Raw genomic sequence first — 22238 nt, 5'->3', positions numbered from 1 at the left:
GCACAAACACGAAAGCGAGTGGTTATAAGGGTAACGTGGTGGGGAACATAGGGTGCTGGAGGCACAGGGCAGGCGGTCACTCAGGCTTCCCAGAAGATCCACTGCCTAGGGCGGCACCTGCGTCCAGCTGGCCCACAGTGACAAGTGCTGCTTGAAGTAAGTGCAGAAAGGAAGAGGAGGAAAAAATCCAAATCCAAATCTCAGCTGTCCATAGCTCTCTCTGGGAAGCCGTCCCCAACCACCCTGTCCCCTGCCCCCACCTGGGTTATGTCCTCCTAGGGGCTCCCACAGCCCCCTCTGCTTCCCTGTCATAGCATGGATCAGTCTGCATTGTCATGGCCTTTAACTGGCCTGACCATCTGCCCACCCCTCCCCCAAATATGCGCCTGAGGGCAGTGCCTTGCTTCCCTCACAGTGTGTCCCAGGGCTTGGTGCAGGGGGGACGCCTCCAGCGAATGTTTGTTGAAAGTTGAATGAATTCCTTCGTTCAACAAACAGTCACTGACCCCCAGTGACCTTTCCAACTACATCCTCCTCCAACCCCACACATCCTCAAACAAGCCTACCACCAGCCATATGTGCCCATGCCACCGCCCATGACAGTAACAGTGGCTGGGTCTCACTGAGCATCGACCATACGCCACATGGTACTTATGTAGGTTAATCTTGTTGTTTGTTCCCCATAATCCTGGGAGATGGGCTCCATATATGCCCATCGGTGTACAGATGAGGAACCTGAAGCTTGGAGAGATGAAGTACTTGTCCAGGGCCCAAGGTCACACAGTAGGTCTGGATGGAGCCGACTTTCACAAATCTGCCCTCCAATTCCCAGGCCTTTGGCCTAAGACAGGGGTTTTCCTGGGGCCGTCCCCATTGACCACTCTCCATTCTCTCCTCTTGCCTTACCTCCTTGTCCCTCTCCTTCTAGGTCTCCAGGCTGTGAGAGAGCCGAGTTTATCTCAGACCCCAGCAGCAGGGAGGACCCCCACCCCACACTGTGCAGAGGAAGGGCCTCCCCCGCAAATGCTGCCTAGGGCTGAGCACCCCACCCCCAGCTGGGGAAGGGAGGAGGCCAGGAAAGAGAAACCCACCAGGGCCTCTGGGGCACAGCCCTCGAGGAGCCCCGGTGTTTGGTTTCAATTAGGAGGACAAATTCCAGGAAGCCAGGCCAGTGCTGAGGGGGATGGGGGTGTGCAGAGCAGGGCTCAGAACGAGGAGGCTCCTGGAATCTGGCCTCAGGAAGAGGCTCCTGGAGGGCTGAGGGGCCCACTGGGGAAGAAGCCTGGCCCACAGGGCCCAGCTTGAGTCCCAGTTCACAGTTACTGACTTACAGTGCGCTCTCAGAGCGGTGAAGACCGTGGGTCAGGCACCTGGCACAAAGCAGGCTCTCCAGGGCTCAGTAAATGGTGGCCAGCATTGCTTCCGTTGATGCTTACATTGTTCTATAAATTCCAGCTTGGGGGGTGGGGGGGAGCAGTGCCTGGTGGTTGATAATGCAACCCACTGCATACCAAGCCGAGGGCTGGGCCCCGGGGCCCCAAGATGACCTAAGCTGAGAGCTCGCATACAGTCCAGGAGCGACAGGTACAAATAACTGTTATGTGGTGTGGTCAGTGTGAGAGCAGCAGCAGGAGCCGGGTCCTGGGAGGCTCAGAAGAGCGCGGAAGATCAGGAGGGAAGAGCCCTCCTCTGTCCTGTTCATGCTGGTCTCCCCAGCCCCCAGCCCCATGCCTGGCACATAGGAAGCACTCAATAGTTACTTGTTGAATTAATGGGTAATGAACCCTTCTGGGAAATTTCAGGGAAAGGTTCTTAGAAGGTGGGGGGTTGCATCTAAGCAGGGTTTCAGAAAATGAATCAAAGCTGAGAGACTAAGAAAAGAAGGGCATTCCAAGCAAAGGGAACAGATGATGCAGAGAGGAGGCAGCACAGAGCACATGGCAAAGTATTCACTGATTCACTCATTCCACAAGTATCCATGGCGTGTGCCTGTGATGGTCCAGGCCCTGTGCTCAGCTGATGGCTGTGGCTGGGCTGGAAGGGACTGAGCTGGAGCAGGGGTCAGACCATGGGGGCAGGGACGGGGGTGAGCGTTCGTATCCTGCAAGAGAGTCATAAACTGTGGGGAGGTCCCGAGGGGTTTCTGTCTTCTGGGAAGTCACAGTGGCAATATAGAACTAGCATGTGGGGAGAGAGGAGTTCCTCCCACAGAGATGAAGAATCTGAGGCTCAGAGCCATGTTGGCACGTGCTCGGGGACATCTAGCTGGGCAATAGCGGAGGGCAGGCTTTTGTGTCACAGCCCAGGGCTCTCTCTCCTGAGCCAGTGCTGGGCCCAGCTCCTCTTCAACCAGCCCTACCCTGGGTCAAAATCCTGGGTCTTTGGCTCTTGTTGGTTACTTCCTTACTGAATGACCTTGGAGATGTCTCCTCCTCTCTCTGAACCACAGGCCTTCAACTGAAGCCGAGTCTCTCTCAAAGCGTGGGTCAGGTACACTGAGCAGGATGGCCCACAAGCCGGGCCACACAGAAACAGGGATCCTCAAACTCATCTCAGGAAAGTTATTGCTTCTGATTATGTCAAGGAGAAAAGCCCAGTTTGAACCTGGTACGTCTTTAACACCTAACACTTGCTAATCTCCCTTTAGAGCAAAGAGAGGCCTCTAGCAAGCAAGAGTATCTAAGCTAGAATTGCTTCGTTCTCCTTGAATTTTTTTTTTATATTTATCTTCTGTTTTTGGAAAGCTAAACATTTAGAGTACAGATACAGCTTCCTTTGCTAAAGTTTTGTACAGTGAGTTAATTTAAAGAAAAACACTAAGCAGATACAGAAAAATCTTAGAGGAGGGGTACCAATGACTGGACATTAGGGGAATCGTGGATGGGGCACCTCTGACTCTTGGGTCTAACATGAGCCATTTTTCTAGGAAATTGACCTAGGGTCTTGGTGCTGATATTAACTTTTTTTTTTAAGTTTCTTTCTTTTTTTTTTAAATTTTTTAAACATTTATTTATTTTTGAGAGACAGAGGAAGACAGAGCGTGAGAGGGGGAGGGGCGGAGAGGAGGAAACACAGAATCAGAAGCAGGCTCCAGGCTCTGAGCTGTCAACACAAAACCTGACGGGGGCTCGAACTCACGAACCGTGAGATCATGACCTGAACCAAAGTTGGATGCTTAACCGACTGAGCCATCCAGGTGCCCTAAGTTTTTTTTTCCACTGTTTATTTATTTATTTTTGAGAGAAAGAGAGAGAGAGAGAGAGAGAGAGCATGAGTGGGGAGGGGACAGAGGGTCTGAAGTGGACTCTGCATGGACAGCAGCAAGCCCCATGCTGGGCTCGAACTCATGAACTGTGGGATCATGAACTGACCTTAAGTCAGACGCTGAACCGACCGAGCCACTCAGGTGCCCCTACTGTTCTTCACCAGGCATTTCATGTTGGAATCAGCTACTTACCAAGGAATTTCCCTCAGCAAATTTCAATACCAGCTACAGCACCTTGGCCACACCCCCCACAAAAATGGGGATACGGAAGGAACCCCAAGCTGGGGTGGCCAGTCTTAAGCCATTGTTAACCTCCTTCTCCTGATTCTAGGGGAGCTCTTGGAGGGAACTCTGGGACTCCCAACCCTCCTAGAGTCAAGACAAGCTGTCAGGAGGGCCCTTCCCAGAAAGTCTTACTTTGCAGCCATGCAGGGTGTTGGGCCAGTGAAGCCAAGGCCTCTGAGGACCCCCTTCACCTCTGGGATTCTTCAGTGACATCCCCAATCTGTCTCTGCACACGCCCCACTACCTGGCTGGTTCCTACCCTGGCTTCAAGCTCCCTTGTCACCATTTCTGGGGAGCCCTTTCTCAATCTCTCCAGTCTCTGCCCCCAGTCTGAGCCAGGGCCTCCTGTGGGATTCCAACTTCCTCAGCATCCCAGCCCTAAGCACCCTAAGTCATCATTGCCTCTTTGTGTGCCTATTGTCCCCAAGGATGGGAAGACAGTGTGTGTTTTGTCTCTATATCCTAGCACCCAACACAGGGGGACGCTTGATAAAGCTCTGCTGAACTGAAGAGGGTACATTTTAGTGCCCACGTGGTGACATCGGTTCCTTTTACAGGCCTCCGCTTCTTCTGTTGAGTCTCCTGCAGGGAAAGGTGCCTGTGGAGAACAGCGAGAGGCAGGGCTCAGGGAAGGCCAACATCTAACACCAGGCAGATGTGGATTCAAATCCTATTTAGCTGTTCAACTGATTTATCTCAGCCAGAGTATTCCCATGTGTGAAAGGGGGATCCTAATCCCCACCACAGAGGCAGACAGAGTATGATGAATAAATGAGAAAATGAGAAAAACTACATCCACAGATCAGGTATACACTTGCCTACTAAATCATGGAAGTGTTAGAACTGTAGAAAGTGTGGAAATCCCAGATGTCCAGGGTAAATGGGAATGAACTCATTCTGCCCAATGGACTGTCGCAGGGAAGGCCCTCTACTTGAAGGGACTTTTGAGTTGGGCTTTGAAGGGTGACTAGGAGCTCCCCACAAATAGTGAGAGAACATGGAGCTGAGAAGGTTGAGAGTCACTTAGGGAGAGTACTCTCGGCCTCAACAGGGAGTAACAGCAAGAAAAATTTTAAGATTAAGCAAAAAGGACTTCTCATCCCAAGCTTAGGGCAGAATTTTAATCCAGGATTTGACTGGAAGTGCAAAATGGCCTAAGAAGGGTCAAGGGCCCCTTCATTATAAGTCAAAGGTCAACTGGTTCAACCTTCTATGGCTAAGCCACCCAAGGACTTTTGTCCCTAAACCTGCTTCCTTTGTGCTAGAAGTGAGTTCTCCTTGAGTGAGTAGGGGAAGGAGACTCCCCCTGTTTCCTGGGTTCTTAGCCAATAGGCTGGGCCTCTGGCCAAGCAGCCCCTTCCCTCCCTCTCCAAGAGCCTGACCCCGCACCCTGCATAGGTTCTTCATTTCTCTCTGCAGCCTTGACCCAGGGCAGTGATATCAGCCAGGGAAAGCCCCCTTTCCTGGGCTGGGGAGGGATGGAAGGAGGCAGGGTCCATTTTCTAGGTCAGAACTCCTCGCCCTTGCCCTTCCTCCCCTAGCCCATGTCTTTTAAAACTAGACCTTGGGGAGAGAGGGAGAGCGGTTGGGGAGAGGCAGAGAGTGTGGATGCTTCTGTGTGTGACTGAGTGTGTATGCCTGTGAGGAGAGAGGGAGAGGGAGGGAGAGAGAACAGAGCCTTGGAGTGTGCATATGGAGAGAGAGGGGGAGAGAGAGAGAGAGAGAGAGAGAGAGAGAGAGAGAGAACAGAGCTGTGTGTGTGTGTGTGTGTGTGTGTGTGTGTGTGTGTGACTGCGTGACTGTGTGCTAGGGAGACTGTGGGGTGTGTGTGTGTGTGTGTGTGTGTGTGTGTGTGTGTGTGTGGCACTCCAGCAGCAAGCTGTACCTTAAAGGTACAGACTGAGTCTGACTGCTCCCCTCCTCCTCCACCCCTAGCCAGACCACCTTCCACCACCATCAGCTAGGAACCTGAGCAGGACCAGTCCCCAGCGACTCCTGCGAGGGGAGAGAAGCAAACCCGGCGCTCTCAAACAGCCCCCCTCCCAGGTTGAGGCTGGGAGCGCTCTGAAGGGGGTCCTACAGGAGGGAGGAGGAAGGGGCTTTATTCCTGAGGAAGCAGGGCCTTGCAGAGGGAGGACTGGGGGCTGGGGAGGAGTGGTGCCCCAGCTCTGGGGCCACAACTGCTGGCTGGGGTCCCAGCTCATCATTCACTAGGGTGGGGTGGGTGGAGGGAGGCCACAACCTCCACACCTCTTTTGCAGGGCCTCCGGGACAAGGGCACAGAGTTGTGCAGCTATGGGGGATGCAGACCGTGAGGATGTGAGGGTGGCAGGACCACCATGGGGGTCTCTGGTGCAGTTGGGGAGCCCCTACCTCAAGTTTGCGCTCTCAGGCAGCCTTTGTGCCATCCAGGCAGCTGGGGCTGGCAGAGCAGAGCAAGGGCATTTGTTTTCCCCCACAGCAACCTGCCCCTCCCCCACCCTGACACCAAAGGAGGCTCCAAGGGAGGAGGAGATGGGTGGAGCACTGGGTAGCTAAAACCTGGTTTCTCCTCCGACCTCCACCTGAGACTCCCGAGACTCGAGCCTCGCTGTGTGACCCTGACCAGGTTCCTCACTCTCTCTGGGCTTCCTTTGCCCGCTCTATGTGATGAAGGAGGTTGGGTTCCGAAGCTCCACCAGACATTCCCCTCTTCTGAGTCCTACGACGGGCGTCATTTGATGAGAGCATGCCTCCATCCAAGAAGAGGATGAGAAATTACCCAACCCTGAATCCTCCCGGCCCTATCCCAGAGCCATAAAAAGTATGTGCGCTGAAGCGTGCGGGAAAATCTCCTGGTCCAACGCCTCCGTTCCAAAGTCGGGGAAACTGAGGCTGGGAGGGAGAGACAGAAGCAGTGATAAGCCCCAGATGCACGGGGAGTGGGAGCCCAGGTCTGGACTGGAGCCCCAGATCGAAGCGGCGAGGCACAGGCCGAGTCGCCTAGGGAGCCCGGGAGCCGGGCAGCAGGGAGGAGGAGGAGGAGGAGCCCAGGGCGCGCCCCTCCAGCCTTGGCCCCCGCGGGCCCCTTCCGGCCCCTCCCCCAGCCTGCGCACCGTCCCGCCACCTGCTCCCCCGCCCACTGGGGCGGGGCGGCCGCCCCCCCTCGTTCCCATGGCAACGCGCGGCCCCGGCCGGCCGCCCTGGCCTCCCAGCAGCAGTGCAGCCCATCTGGCCCCAAGCCCGTCCCAGCTGGGCCGCCTGAGGCCCCGGTCGCCGGGGGCCCTCACAGCCCAGCAGCGGTCTGAGACTAGGGCAGGAGCGCCAGGCGTCGGGCACCTACCTATGCCACCACCTCGGCTAGCTGCTGGGCTCATCCTGATGGGTCAGAAGTCATACTAGAAGCCCTCCAGGACCCCACTCCCTACCCTATCCCTGCCCCCCTACCACCCCAAATGTCCACCCAGTGCAGCAGGAGGCAGCATCTCAGGATGAGAGGTCGGCTGTTTGGAGCCAGCCACTCTGGTTGCAAATCCCCAGGTAGTGCGATCTGGGCAATTTACCTAACCTTTTACCCTTCTGAAACTGGAGATGATCATAGAACCTGTCTCATAGGGTGCTTGTGAAGGTTAAATGGGTCAATAAAGAAAAATACGAGGAGTCAGCACTCAGTAATACCAGCTATTATTATGAGTGCAGGTGGCAAGTGCTCAAGATAGCCGTGGCAGTGGCAGCCGAGTAGGGGTCCTAACCCAGCCTGGGAGTCCCAGGGGTGGCTTCCTACCGGAGGCCATGCTGATGGAATCTTAGGAAGTAGCAGTTAGCCAAGGGAAGAGGGAACAGCAGCAGCAAAGGCACAGAGGTGAAAAATAGCAGGGGTGGGGGTGAGGAGGGGTGTCCGGGAGACTTACAAAGCCCCTCAGGGTTCCTGGAGAGTGTAGAAAAGCTTGGCTTTTGGTCAGAGGGCACGGAGACAGGAGCCACTGAAGGGTTTTGAACAGAGGCATGACCTGTCCCTTGTTTTCTAGAGACCACTGCAGCTGCCATATATGCAGTGGCTTGGAGGGCCCCGTGGTCCTTTTAGGAGACGGTGAGGCTTCAACAAGGGGAGATACAAGGTCAGGGAAGATGGGGACAGATTCATGGCTGTGAAGGAAGTAGACATGGCAGGATGGTGACCTGTGGACTGGAAGTGGCTGGAAAGGTCAGAGTCAAGGATGGACATGGGCACTTGGGTGGCTGGCTTGAGCACTGAGAGTGTGGCAGGGCCAGAAGAGGGGCAGGTCTGGGGGTGGGAGGTGCTACGCGGCTTGAGAACACTTGAGTTTGGAGCTGAGAGACAGAGACCTGGGCTGAAGAGACCATCATGGGGACATCAATGCCTGGATGGTAACAAATCCTGCCAGGGTCTGAGAGCTGCCCCAGCGTCAGCAGAGGGTGGGGGCCCCTCACCAGGCCAGAGAAGAGGATTTATGCTTTGCGATTGGATTCTAAGCTTCGTTTTCCTGGAACCAGGTAGAATTTGTCCGGACTTCTGACCCAAATTGTATGTGTGCTGTTATCACTTTCTGAGGTTTTGGGGTTTGGGAGGGTTGTTTGGGGTGAGGGAGGGGCAGGGGAGTACAAGGAGATATCATATTGTACTGACTCATCCCAGCTCTGTCCATTGCCAGGCAGGAGGTCTTAGGCAAGTCTTCTTATAATGCCTCAGTTTCCTCCCAGCTATCTATCTTGAAGGGTTATTGTAAGAAGGGCACAAAGCTCCTGCATGGTCTCTGGCCATCTTTATTAAACATGCAAATTCTAGAATCTTCTCCAAAATTCAAGAATATGAATTTCCATGGGTGGGTCTGGGAATCTGTAGGTAAAACTGACCTGTCATTGGGTCAAAGCCTCCAACCACCACCCTGGGACTCCTCTGGCACTGGCCCCTCCACAGCGTGGCCCGCCCCTCACATTTGCAGCCTGAGGCAAGAGTTCAAATGGCAGTCCCCTTGGGTGCCTGGATGGCTCAGTCGGTAAGCGTCTGACTTTGGCTCAGGTGGTCTCACGATTTGTGAGTTAGAGCCCCACATCAGGCTCTCTGCTGGCAACACAGAGCCGGCTTTGGATCTTCTGTCTGCCCTCCCTGGCGCGCACTCTCTCTCTTTCTCTCTCTCTCTCAAAAATAAACATTAAAAAAAAAAAAAAGAAAGAAAAACCAAATGGCAGTCCTCTTGCCAGTTTGTCCTTCTCTTCCCCACCCTGCTTCCCATCTATTGTTAAAGTCTTTGTGTGCAGACATGTGGACTCAGGCCCCCTGTCCAAGCTCCCAGGCACAGTTGCCCCCCAAACAGCTTCCTTGTCCAGCCCTCAGGCCTAAGGTTGCAGCACAGTCTGGTGGGAGGATAGACGCAGGTCCTGGGCTTAGAGCCCTTTGGGCAGGGAACTCCAGACGCCAGGCACCTGGAGCATGATCTAGAATGATAAACTTGGGCTCCAGGTGGCATGTCCTCTTGGCCCCATTTACACCACACGTTGGAGCAGGGGTGGGACTGGAGGAAGGCAGAGGAGAACCCTAGATAACAGAGTCGGAGCCGAGGACCAGTTGCCCAGATTTGTGGACTCCCCTGCCTCTGTTTCTACCGGCCTTTCCCACCAGGCTCTCTGTTCCCAGCAGCCGTATCAAGGAGACTGTAGCCATTCATTCATGTGCCTGCGCCCTGCCTGGCTAAGGTCATCTCAGCCTCTGCTTCCAGCCTCTACCGGCCCTGGGAAGTATAGCGTTCTGAGGCCTCCCGCACAGCTACCTCGTGGGCCATCACAGCCCACATATGCCCAGTCCCTGGCTTGTCATGGAAGATTATATTATTCTTTCAAAATGAAGAAACTGAGTCTCAGAGGAGATGAAGGGGGAACTGCCATTACAGAGCACCTACTGAATGCCAAGTGCTGAGGCAGGTGCTTTTAAAGACATGACCACGCAACACTCCTGTCTGAATGATCCCCAATTTGCAGGTGAGGACAGTGTGGCTCAGGAGGGGGAGGTAACTGGCCCAGAGATCACCCAGCTGGTGGGAGGCAGAGTCAGAATACAGATTGGTCAGACTCCCGGGTCCAGACCCCAGGGATGCACAGTAGGCCTTCGGTAAGGCCTGCCAAGAGGAGCGGTGGATGGTTGGAAACCTGGACCCACCACCTCCGGCGAGGGCCACGGAATGTGAGGAATGTCCATCCCCGGGGTAGGGCTGTGGGCAAGGTGACCTTTGGGAAGATAAAGTCAAATTCCAGTCCTTGGAGACTAGCAGAGGTAGACCTGGGGTGGTACTACCAGGGACCAGAACCAGCTGCAACGGGGCATCGGCCCCCAAGCCCCTCCCTGAGCCAGCAATTACAACTGAGGCACGTGATGGGGGTGCCCAAGGGGGGCCACCGCCACATCAGCCCCTGCTGTCCTCTCAACTGGAATCTCCTTTCCCCCACCCTGCCAATGACACTTCAGCCACTATGCTTCTCACCCTGTCCCCAACTGTCACCTGAACACTTCCACTTGGAGGGCCCTGGGGAATGTCAGCCATAACGTCCATAACTAAACACTCCATGCCCCCTGACTCACCATCCTCCCTGGGAGTACCACCTCCATGCCCCAACCTGATCGCCTAGATGGCAGGCTGCTAGCCTTGCCTCTTCCTTTTCCCTCTTACTCCATTCAGACTCAGTCTCCCGTGTCTCCGCCCTCTCCCTGCTGCCTCTGGCCTCCAGCCTCAGACCCTCCAACCCAATCTCCCCATGGCAACCAGAGTAAGTTTCCAGATGTGGCAAATAAAAATACAGGACTCTCAGTTAAATTTGAATTTCAGGGGCACCTGGGTGGCTCAGTCAGCTGAGAATCCAACTCTTGATTTCAGCTCAGGCCGTGATCCCAGAGGCATGGAATTGAGCCCCGTATCAGACTCTGCACTGAGTGTGGAGCCTGCTTAAGATTCTCTCTCCCCCTACCCCTCTCTTTAGTTTATGCTCTCTAAACAAACAAACAAACAAATAAATAAATACGGGCGCCTAGGTGGCTCAGTCGGTTAAGCATCCATCTCTTGATTTCAGTCATGATCTTAGTTTCTTGAGTTCGAGCCCCAAATGGGGCTCTGCACTGATAGGAGGGTGGATAGGGAGAGACCTGCTTGGGATTCTCTCTCTCTCTCTCTCTCTGCCCCTCCCCTGCTCGTGTGCTCTCTCTCTCTTTCAAAATAAATAAACTTAAAAGAAATAAAAAGAAATAAATAAATTGGAATTTCAGACAAATAATTTTTTTTTTAGTATAAGTATATCCTAAATGCTGCATGGGACATACTTATGCTAAACAATTTTTTGTTGTTTATCTGAAACATTCGATCACTGGGCATCTTGTATTTTAGCTGGCAACTCTAAGCCAGAGCATACTTCATCTCTTAAAATTCCCCAGTGGTTCCGTGAGGCATGGAGACTGGAGAAAGCTCCCATGCTTGGAGCATTCTTGCCCCACCATTTCTTTTTTTTTTTTTTTTTTTAATTTTTTTTTTTCAACGTTTATTTATTTTTGGGACAGAGAGAGACAGAGCATGAACGGGGGAGGGGCAGAGAGAGAGGGAGACACAGAATCGGAAACAGGCTCCAGGCTCTGAGCCATCAGCCCAGAGCCCGACGCGGGGCTCGAACTCACGGACCGCGAGATCGTGACCTGGCTGAAGTCGGACGCTTAACCGACTGCGCCACCCAGGCGCCCCTTGCCCCACCATTTCTTGTCTGCCTGTCACCAGAGACCATTCAATTCTCAGAAATCACCTCTTCCAGGAAGCCTTCTGGCTTAGGGACTGCTCTGTGAAATGGGAGGCTACCAAACTTCCCTTATCAGAACCCCAAGTGCACTGCTAGACTCCTCCAGCAGTAAGAGTTCCATGAGACCAGCATCTTGTCTTTCTGTTCACCGTGTTTTAGCCTCCAGCACCTTGCATGTGCCCCGAATGACTTGCTGTGGAACCCTGAGTAAGCCCATTGCCTCCTCTGGGTCACAGTCTCCATCCATATGAGGAAGGCCACGTGATATGGTCTCTGAGCCCCCTTCCAGCTCTGATGGCTGCCCATTTCAGCCTGCCCTGGCACTTTGATCCTGGAGATGCTGGGCACGGGTGGCACAGGAGAGAACTCTGAGCCAAGCTTGGAAGACCTGAGGACAAGCCCTGGTTCTGCCTCTCTGCAGCCTCCGACAAGTTTCCCACCCTCTCTCAGCCCAACCTTTCTCTCCTGCCAGGCTCCGGACAAGTGGGGACCACACCGCCTGCTGTAACCTCGTAAGGCTGGAGAAGTCTGAAGCCAGAAAGGTAAGGTGCACAGCACAGCACCCGGCGCATAGGAGGCCCTCAAAAACACAAGATTCCTGCCCCCTCTTCTCACTCAACTGGAAGGGTGAACAACCCTGGAGGGGCTCAGGCAGTGGGGGCTGCAGAGCTCCAGGGGGAGGAGGGAGGGAGAAGCTGGGCTGGGAGCATTCAGGCAAGACTTTAAATCTGGTCTTCGATTTATTTATTTATTTCTTTTTAAAGGGCCTGAGCATCTTCTGCGAGGAATCCATCCAGCCCGCCAGAGACAACCTGCAGTCAGTCCCCCACTCCCTTGAGTGTTAAGTGTTCACCCTAAGTGCAAGGTGGGGACATGTGAGTGTAGGTGGAACAGACCCCAGGAGACCTGGGTCCAAGGACACACCAACGTGGGGGACTTTGTTCAGCCTTAGAGCTCCCATAATCTCCTCCAGACCCCCAGGGCCACCCCCAGGTAAACAGCTTGAGGGAGAACCGTGTGGTGCTCGCTGGCTTCAGGACAAAGCTATACCACCACCCCTGTTCCGGCCCCCTCTCAACCAGTGGGTTCACAAGATGGGAATGTCCCAGCAGGCTCTTCCAGTGCTAGGACAGGGCCTTCCCCAGGCCCGCTTCTGGTCTCATCTGAATGATTTGGTGTAAGGAACAGGGGATGGTTCCTTCTCAGATAGGTAATCCAGGGTTCTAGAGGATGAGACGACAGTGCTGTGAGCCTCCAGAAATGAATTCCTGCCTCTGGACAGGAATCTGAAGATAGATCAGGCTCTCTCACTCTGCCTCCTTCTTGGGCTCTTCTCTGTCCCCTCTCCTGCTTCCTTCCTTCTCCTGCTCCCTGTCTCTCCCAGCCCCTGCTGAACTAGCTTCCCAGGCCTATTAATCAGGCCTGATCTGACCTCAAGACCAAAGAGCCAAGAAGAGGAGGGAGGCAGGGAAGAAGAAAGGAGGGAAGAGGACAATTCACCTGCCCGGAGACCCGGTCAGTGCTACTCACCTTTGCCTCTCTTGTCTCCTAGACCGCCCCCAGTCACCCTACAGGGCAGAACCTATTTATAAGGGAGCAAACTCAGTCTCCAAGAGCATAGATGTTCTGACTGGCACCACACAACTGATAAGGAGCCAGTCTCCAGGCTCCTAGGTGGCTCCTAGTTGACAACCGGGAGCTTAAACTGACCCGGGAGGAAGAAGAGCATCTCCTTGGTCCTAAGGCTCTCAGTCATTCAGGGCTGAAGCCAGTCAGGGCAGGTGGGAGGGCTGGCCTAGCTAGTCCCTGTCCCAAAGAGGGCAGGTAGCCCGAGGCAAGTCACTTCACCTTTCTGAAGATCCTTTTGTCCAGTTAAAATCTGGCCAGGAGTGACCTTTGCCCTCGAGGGAAAAGTGATAAGTGCCTTGGCTTGTAGCTAGACTTGATTTCAAATTCTGGTTCTGCCTGTCCCTAGTTGAGTAGCTAGACACAAGTCACTTCTCACTGCTGTGAAATGGGAGTGATCAGGCCATCCACATGGGGTTTTGCTGAAGATTGGGCCCCTTAGACGGCTCCACAGCTGGTGCTCAAGGGGTGGAAAGAAATGCAATGAGAAAGCTAGTGACCATCAGCTGTGGGACCAGGCAAGTGGCTCCCCGCTACCCTGCCCCCACGATGCCAAAGCACTCTTGGGCCTGGGAGGGCAGACTAGAGACTCGTGTCTGACCTTTTACCCTCTCGGATCCCCAAGAGAGCACACCCTCACTCCATCCTACCATCCTGGCCCTTACATACCCATCCTGCTCCATTCTTCCCTGGCCGACTCAGGGCTCTGTTCCCACCCCACCCCCAGTACAAAAGGGACATTTGACATTCTTTGTTCTGTGCAAGCTCATTCTCTGAGTGTGGGATCCACCAGGCCTCGCAGCTGGGACCTGCCACCTTCCCCCCCAGGCCTGGCCCAGCTCTGCCAGAGCTTTGTGCAGGAGGAGAGGGAGGGAGGGGCCGCAGAGGAGAGTCCCCACCCCCACCATCAGAATTGGCAGGAAGGAAACCTGGTGGGGGAGGGTGCCGGAGAGGTTCTAAGAGGACTGCACTCACAGGACTTGTTTGAGATTGGGGTAGGGGCTAACTTGAGGCTAAAACCTATTTTTCTCCTGGCTCCCAGCTAGGGGCTCTTTTCACTAACTAGTTTCTTAGTAAATTTTATTTATTTACTTTTAAAAATGGTTTCATGTTTATTATTTCTGAGGTGGGGGGGGTGGTGGAGAGAGAGAGAGAGAGAGAGAGAAAGAGCATGAGCCCTGGACGGGCAAAGAGAGAGGGAGACACAGAATCCAAAGCAGACTTCAAGCTGTCAGCACAGAGCCCAACGCGGGGCTCCAACTCTCGAACAGAATTGTGAGATCATGACCTGAGCCAAAGTTGGACCCTTAACTGACTGAGCCCCCAGGTTCCACCTTAGTAAGTTTTAAATTTTTTTTTTTTTCAACGTTTATTTATTTTTGGGACAAAGAGACAGAGCATGAACGGGCGAGGGGCAGAGAGAGAGGGAGACACAGAATCGGAAACAGGCTCCAGGCTCTGAGCCATCAGCCCAGAGCCTGACACGGGGCTCGAACTCACGGACTGCGAGATCGTGACCCGGCTGAAGTCGGACGCTTAACTGACTGCGCCACCCAGGCGCCCCTACAATGTCTGAATTTAAGTATTATTCTTTTTTTTTTTTTTTTAATTTTTTTTTTTTCAACATTTATTTATTTTTGGGACAGAGAGAGACAGAGCATGAACAGGGGAGGGGCAGAGAGAGAGGGAGACACAGAATCGGAAACAGGCTCCAGGCTCTGAGCCATCAGCCCAGAGCCTGACGCGGGGCTCGAACTCACGGACCGCGAGATCGTGACCTGGCTGAAGTCGGACGCTTAACCGACTGCGCCACCCAGGCGCCCCCGCCTTAGTAAGTTTTAAAGAAACTGCTCCCAATTCTGCCCTGACTTCCTGTGTGACCTTGGGTGTGTTCCTTTCCTTCTCTGGGCCTTGGTCTCCCTGGTATAAAATGAAGGGAAAGACCTGGAGAACCTCTCATATGAGAGGGTTCCTGAGCCAGACCCTGGCCAGGTGCTGGGATACCACAGACCAGCCACCCTTCCAGAATCCGGTTCTACGATTCCATCAAGAAGGAGCACAAAATGACTTCTTGAGGTAAAAGTAATATGTTTCCATGACAGTAGGATCCCCCCAAATGGATCTAGCCTCCCTCCCCTCAAACTGATACAGTCCTGGACAAAGCTGTTTCCCCTCTTCATCTATCAATAAGCTTGTAAGACAAACGAGACCAAAATGGTGTTCTCCTTTTACAGAAAATAAGGCTGCAGGCTCACCGAGGACAGGCCCCAACCCGCCCTGGGAGTGACGCCTGAGCTCACTGGGGAAAGACAGATGGTGGATATTCTGGGTGAGGGCCCCACATTGAGCAAGGGAGAGAGCTCAGGTAGACCGGAGGGGAGCAGAGAGAGGAGGCTGCAGGGTGTCGGCTGCCTGGCTAAGGAGTTTTCCCCACGGGCGCTGGGGAGCCACAGGAGAGGGGTTTATGCCAGGCCTGTGTCGTCACTACTGTTGTTGCAAAGGGAGTGAACGGTGGACCCAGACAGAGACCAAGGGAGCCTGAACAGCTGTAGACACAGGTAGCTTCTGACAAAAGGGCCAGGGAGCCTCAACAGGCCGTGGGGGAGGGGGAGCCAAGCAATTCCTCTCGGGGAAAGAGGGGAAGTGAGCGGGGAGATGAAGCAGGGGAGAGGAAATGAAAGATTAAGTGCATAAAGGCCATAAAGCTCAGAAATGTCCAGGCCGGATGGATTCCCAGTTTATAGACACATTTGCGTTCAAGGATGCTCAGCCGGGCCTGATACCCCAACAAGAGCAGCCGCACAAGGAGGCCGAGGGGATACTGGGCTGGAAGGGACCCCTCATGCCCCTGGCCTACTCTCTTGCTCCCCCCACCATTCCCAAGCTACCCCCCACTCCTCCGGCTGGCTGACAGCCCAGCTGGAAGCAATTGTGGGAGCCTCCAGCCCAGAGAGCTGCATCCCACAAAGGGCCCTGGTAAATAGCAGCCCACACCCCAGACGGCCTGCGCACACACCCCCTCCTTCGCAGCCCCCTGCCCGGAAATTTAAAACAACTGCTCAACATAGTCTTAAATCCTCCAGGAAGGAGCTCTGGTAAGGAGGCCAGGCAGGAAGCATGAGGCTGGCCAAGGCCCTGCCTGGAACTCCCTCTCTCCCCAGCTCCCACCCTGAACTCCCCTGAAATACCGCCCCGCAAAGTCTGGCCACCGGCCTCTCAGCCCCCTGGGGTTCCTGTGCTGGTGTTCGCTTTGGGACGCTGCAGCTGCCGCTTGTCAGAATCGCCAAGTAGACAGGGAGCACCCTGTGCACGGGATGGTCTTGTCCCCTGCTTGTCCCCAGCGCTGGGTCTGCCACAGAGCAAAAGCATAGCGTATATATGAAGAAGAAGGAATAAATGGAGCCACCAGGTGACCCTGAGCTGTCACTGCTCTTTGGACCTCAGTTTCCTCATCTATCAAATGGGCATGATAACTTTTACCCTGTCTACTTCCCAGAGTTGTGAGAGTTGAACAAGAACCTTTGTGCAAGTGTTTTATTTTATTTTATTTTATTTTATTTTATTTTATTTTATTTTATTTTATTTTATTCTATTCTATTCTATTCTATTCTATTCTATTCTATTCTATTCTATTCTTGGTTTTTTTAATGTTTATTTTTGAGAGAGAGAGCGAGAGCACGCGCATGAGCTGGGGAGAAGCAGACACAGAATGTCAGCACAGAGCCCAGTGCAGGACTCAAACCCACTGACCGTGAGATCATGACCGGAGCCGAAGTGGGCCACTCAACCGACTGAGCCACCCGGGAGCCCCAGTGTGCAAATATTTTAGTAACTGCAAAGCTGGCTTGCCTTCCTGACCTTGGTTTGCTCATCTGTAAAAGGAGGGTCCCTCCCAGCTTTGATATTTGGAGACTTTAGCCAGAGAGGAGAGTGCTCCTTAAATATCAGCTGGGCATTCGGGGGAGGCCAGAGGCTAGAGTGTCAGGAAATAGAGCCCTGGCCAGGGTTCAGAAGGCCACTATTTCAGTTCTAAAGTGGCCTCTGACTCATTGTATGACCTTCTCTGGGCCTCAGTTTTCTTCTCTGTAAAATGGGAGTGGGTGGACACAGAATGCCTAAAGTGACCTCTAGCATTCAAGCTCTGTGAATGACAGGACATTATTCAGAGGGCAATGGGGAGCCACTGATAGGCTTTGAGCTGGAGAGCAGCATGATCCCAATCAGGTTTCAGAGCACTCACTCTGGCAGTGGGGTGGTTTGTGGGCAGAAGGACAGGGAGGCCGGATTCCAGAGGCCTGGAAGAGGCAACAGAAGACAGTGTCTTTCCTCATGCTGTGCCCGTGCCTGGACTGCTCTGCCTCTTCCCCAGGTCCCTGCTTTTTCAAAATCACCCATCTAAGACACAGTTCAGGGAGCACTTCCTCCCTAAGGTCTTCCCAGCTTGGCTCTGATGCAATTACTTCCTCTGCCCTGCGGTTGCCCAGCTCTTTGTATCTCCATCCCCGGACCAGTGTGTGCATTTCTCTCCTGGGCTGTGAGCTCCTAAGGTCGGGGTGGGTGTCCCACATCCCCGTATCATCTCTAGCACCCACCACCGGGCCTGGCCCAGAGGCGGTGCTCAGTACATGCATGCAGAGTGCTGCGGATGCCAGAACATCCTACTCTCTGAGTCCACCTGCAGGATACGAGACTGGGCTCCAGCCCCAGCTTAACTGCCGGTAGCCATGTGACCTTGGGTGAGTTACTTCTCCCTTCTGGACCAAGGTCCTTTTTTGGCCAAATAGGAATTACCCTGATTATTCATTCTTGAGTCAGGACTCTGATGGGAGGGAGCATCCTTAGGCCTTTTCCTGGGCATGTCCCCTCACCATTTCCTTTGCTGTGCCCTGGATCACGGTGCGCTGTGAGGACTGATTCCAGAACCCAAGCTCACTGAAAACCTCATCCGTGGGTCCTGCACCGTGCTGTGCACAGAGGGGTGCTCGGCAGGCCTGTATAAAGAGGCATTTGTCTACTCCACAGCCCCAAGAGAGGGAGCCTAGTGGGATCTCCATAAACAGTGATGTGCACCAAATGCAGGGCTTTGCAAGAGGCCAGGAGCCCAAACCCAGCTGCAGTCCAGACTCTGTCCCCATACCCTCCTGCCCAGCCATCCTCCTGAGGCTGGCTGGTCTGACCTCCCCAGAGAGCTGTGGGGAAGGGGTGCTGTCAGCTCCAAAAGCAGATGGATCTTTAGCCGGCACTACTCTGCCCCAGGCAAGCCCTGCCTGAATCTCAGCCAGAATCCCCCTTCTACTCCCCCGCCCCCATGGGCTGGGACAGACCTCAGCCAGCAGGCCTCCCAGCTTTGATCAATACAGGGCAGGCAGCCAAGGCGGCTGCAGGCTCCATCCTCCCAGGAGGCCCCGGCTCAGCCGGGGTCACAAGGGGGAGGGGCCCCAGCAGCAGCCTGGCTCAGGGGCTATGGGGGTGGGGCAGGGTGTGGAGAGCAGGAAAGGCAGGCATCACTCATGCAGCCGTTGTTTACCCCTTCTTCACCTGCTCGCTTCTTCGTCCACATTCAGGTGGTCCACAAATATTTGGTGAGCACCAACTTTGCCCCAGGCACTGGCATTGGCCCTGGGGCACAGTGAGGAGAAGACAGCAGCTCTTGTGAAACTGATTTTCTAGTCTGGGAGAGAGACAGCCGAGGAGGAATGAAATAAACAAACATAAGAGGTAGTTTCTAAAGGTGATAAATACAGAATAGGGTAAGGCGACAGAGAGATCAGGCGACATCACACACACGGTGACCAAGGAGGAGGCCAAAGAGGATAACGTCTGAGCTGAGGCTCAAATGATGAAGAGGTGCCCACCAGGCTGGCTCAGTCAGACCCCCAGAAGCACACGCTAAGATAGAGAGCTACATGTAGGAACCTTCTGGGGGCTTGCCCTTGGACCCTGCACCTGCGGGCACCTGTGGGTGGGTGAGGGAAGTATCGCAGAGTGACGGAAGGAGTTGGGCTACGCTGAAGTCACAACAAAGGCCTCAGCTGACCCTCATGCATCAAGCAGCAAGGAGAACCTTTCCAAGTTGTCCCAGTTCCAGGCAATGGGTCTGGCCTTTGTACCCGCATGCTGGCCAGCCGATGGGTAGCTACCCACAGCAAGGGACAAGACTGGCCAAGCCAGCTGTCTTCAGAGGAGGCATTCCAACAGAGTCTCAACTGAGAGCAGATGGGGGATGGAGCCCCTCAGCCCCAAATGGGAACCTGGGTGGCACCCCCTCAGCATCTACGAGGTGTGCTATGATTTGAAAGAAGAACATTCCAGATAGCGGAATAGCAAATGAGAAGCCTTGAGGCAGAAATGAGCTTAGCCTGAAGAAGACCAGAGTAGTAGAGAGTGCTGAGTGAAGAAGAATCACAGGACAGTGGTCAGAAAGCAGGCAAAGGCCATTCCAGAAGGGCCTGTGAACCAAGGGACTTTATTCTCAGTGTGAAGGGCCACCCCATAGGTCCTTAAGAGGAGAGTGATCTGGTAACTCCCTATTAACACTACCCTGGCTTCTGTGGAGTAGGGGAGGGGAAAGGGAGAGCAGTAGAAGGCCATGGGAAGAGTCCAGGTGAGAAGATTCTGGATAAATCTTGGCTGTTGTAAAGATGCCTCCAGTGTCCTGTCGGTGATATTCAACCAGATGAATTTTACTTTTTACCATTCTTAAGGTCCTGAACTCTTGTGGCTTGGGGAAGAACCTCAGAGATTCCTACTTCCTCTCCCTGACCTGGGCAGGAAGCCCTTTGCCAAAATTGGTGGTTAGTGACCAGGCAGCCCATGCTATGCCCCATAGAGACTGAGCAGCTCACTCCCCTTATGGATCACTCTGCTGGAAAGTTCTGAGAGCTGCCTCTTGTAGCTGTTCCCAGGGGCCCCTGTTCTGCTCTGGGCCACACTAACCACATCTGTTCCCTCTGCCCCAGTAGTTCCCAAGAGGTGAGAACATGCTCCTGTCTCCACTCCAACCCCATATCTTGTCTGGTGATGATCTCAGATGATGCCCCCTCCCTAACTCAAGCCTAGTTCCTTGCCAGCCCACCAATTCACTGCTATGACATGCATCTGATTCTTCAAAGGTATGGAGAAAAGTCATTTTGTAGAAGTTGTAAGAGGAAAATATTTTCTTTAAAAAAAAAAAAAGTTAAATATATTTTCTTCTGAGGCCTGACTCATGTGGAGGCCAAACCAGACTAGGAGTTAGGACAGGTGGGTTCTAACCTGCCTATGTGACTCTGGACCAGTCTCTTCCCCTTTCTGGGCTTTATTTGCTCCTCTGTCAATGAGGCTGTCCAGCTGGGTGGAATTTTTTTTTTTTTTAACGTTTATTTATTATTATTTTTTATTTAAAAAAATTTTTTTTCAACGTTTATTTATTTTTGGGACAGAGAGAGACAGAGCATGAACGGGGGAGGGGCAGAGAGAGAGGGAGACACAGAATCGGAAACAGGCTCCAGGCTCGGAGCCATCAGCCCAGAGCCCGACGCGGGGCTTGAACTCCCGGACCGCGAGATCGTGACCTGGCTAAAGTCGGACGCTTAACTGACTGTGCCACCCAGGCGCCCCTAACATTTATTTATTTTTGAGACAGAGAGAGACAGAGCATGAACGGGGGAGGGTCAGAGAGAGGGAGACACAGAATCTGAAACAGGCTCCAGGCTCTGAGCTGTCAGCACAGAGGCCGACGCAGGGCTCGAACTCACGGACCGCGAGATGGTGACCTGAGCTGAAGTTGGACGCTCAACCGACTGAGCCACCCAGGCGCCCCTGGCTGGGTGGAATTTAAAGCTGAACCAAAATATTGTGAGTTCATGTGTAGATCTGCCCTTGTTCTTTCTTTAAAATCTGAGCCAAGGGATTTTCTGATTTCTTTTCCTATGACTCCCAGCTCCAGATTCTTGGAGCTAAAAAGGTCGCAGAAAGCCTAACCAACTTCCTGTGCTCCACGCCACCTGCTTTGCTGAACTGTGTTTCAACATCACCATCAGCTGATTACCTCTACCTTCAGAGCTTGTACACCTCCAGACATAGGGAGCTCACTATCTTGAGAAAGTTCTTCAGCTAAACACGAAGATTCTATAAGTAATACAGCGGCTCTTGTCTTTCTCTGTGTCACTGCTCATCTAGTCATTCATTCATTTATATTTTCATTCATTCAATACTATTTATTGAGCCTCCACTAAATGAAGCAGAAAACTCATGGCCCAGCATCGGAGCAAAATCATAACTCTAAAGGTAGTTTATGTTCTTTGAGCAATTATACTATGGCCAGCATTGTACTTAGCACGGCAAATACACCATCTCAGTTAATCATCATAGTCACCTCCCTCTTTGCAAATGAACAAATTGAGGGTTAGGGAGTATGGGAGACAGGGTCCCAGTAGGAAACAGATGGCAACTGAAGGGTTTCTTGCAGAGTTGAAGAAAGGGACTATTTACACAGGTGTGGAAAGGGTTAAGGAAACTTGCAAGGGATGGCAGGGTGCCCCAAGGTTAGCAACAGGGAGGAGCCCTAACCACCTATAGATCTGAAGGGAAAAGAAGTGAGAAGGTTGTCAGGAGCACCTGGTGAAGCTAGGGTTGTGAAAGAGGGGGCACCTGATGGGACCCATGGCTGTAGAGAATAGGGGTAGGAGGAGAGGAATTAATAGCCTTTCCTCTCGCTCCTGCTGGTGCTTCCCAGTGATTGAATCCGCAGGGAATCAGTAGGCAAGATTTTTCAGGCGATATAGTCCACAGAGGTCAGGCTTCTGGGCACACTGAGGGAAAAGAACCGGTCTTAGGGGAGTGTGCAAACTGAATAACCGACCCAGAGAGTTAGCTGATTTGTCTAAGGTCTCGAAGTCAGGAAGTTGCAGAGCCATAGAAATAAAGACATAGTGATTCGTGCGCTGTGTTCCAGTTGTAAGAGCCTGAAGGAGGGAGTTGTGGGTGAGTTTAGAAGGATCTGGAGGATAGGCAGGAGTTTGTGGGACAAGAAAGGGGAAAGGACATTCCAGAAAGGCTGGAGAGGGTATAGGAACACCACCTGTTGGGCAAGAGTGAGGCGCTCTGCAGGGCTGGAGAGAGCTGGGAAGTTTCCAGAAACCTCTGGGGGGAGGCTGGAGAGGGAGCTCGGAAGTGTTACTATTGGAATAAGATAAAACCACTACTCATCCATTAATTTACTTTAAATATGTATTGATTGGGCTTCTGCTCTTTGCCAGGACTGTGCTAGGAGTTGGGGTTACAGCCACGAAAAGTGCAGTCACAGGCTTGT

General features: G+C 53.3%; 1 long non-coding RNA gene across 2 annotated transcripts; it reads left to right on the top strand.

Annotated features, from left to right (window-relative positions):
- Positions 1-11692: 11692 nt before the first annotated feature.
- LOC147578027 (uncharacterized) lies at positions 11693-20098 on the top strand. 2 transcript variants are annotated; one of them, XR_015254176.1, is made up of 3 exons: positions 11693-11862; positions 12085-12185; positions 19909-20098. It is a non-coding gene; the product is annotated as an uncharacterized LOC147578027 (long non-coding RNA). The 2 variants fall into 2 exon arrangements; XR_015254175.1 differs by having other exon boundaries at positions 19906-20098.
- Positions 20099-22238: the final 2140 nt, after the last annotated feature.

The sequence above is a fragment of the Puma concolor genome, chromosome C1, assembly GCF_028749965.1.
Source record: "Puma concolor isolate L17-30 chromosome C1, mPumCon1.1.hap2, whole genome shotgun sequence".
Classification (NCBI taxonomy): domain Eukaryota; kingdom Metazoa; phylum Chordata; class Mammalia; order Carnivora; family Felidae; genus Puma; species Puma concolor.
This window is presented reverse-complemented; position numbering and strand designations above follow the sequence as displayed.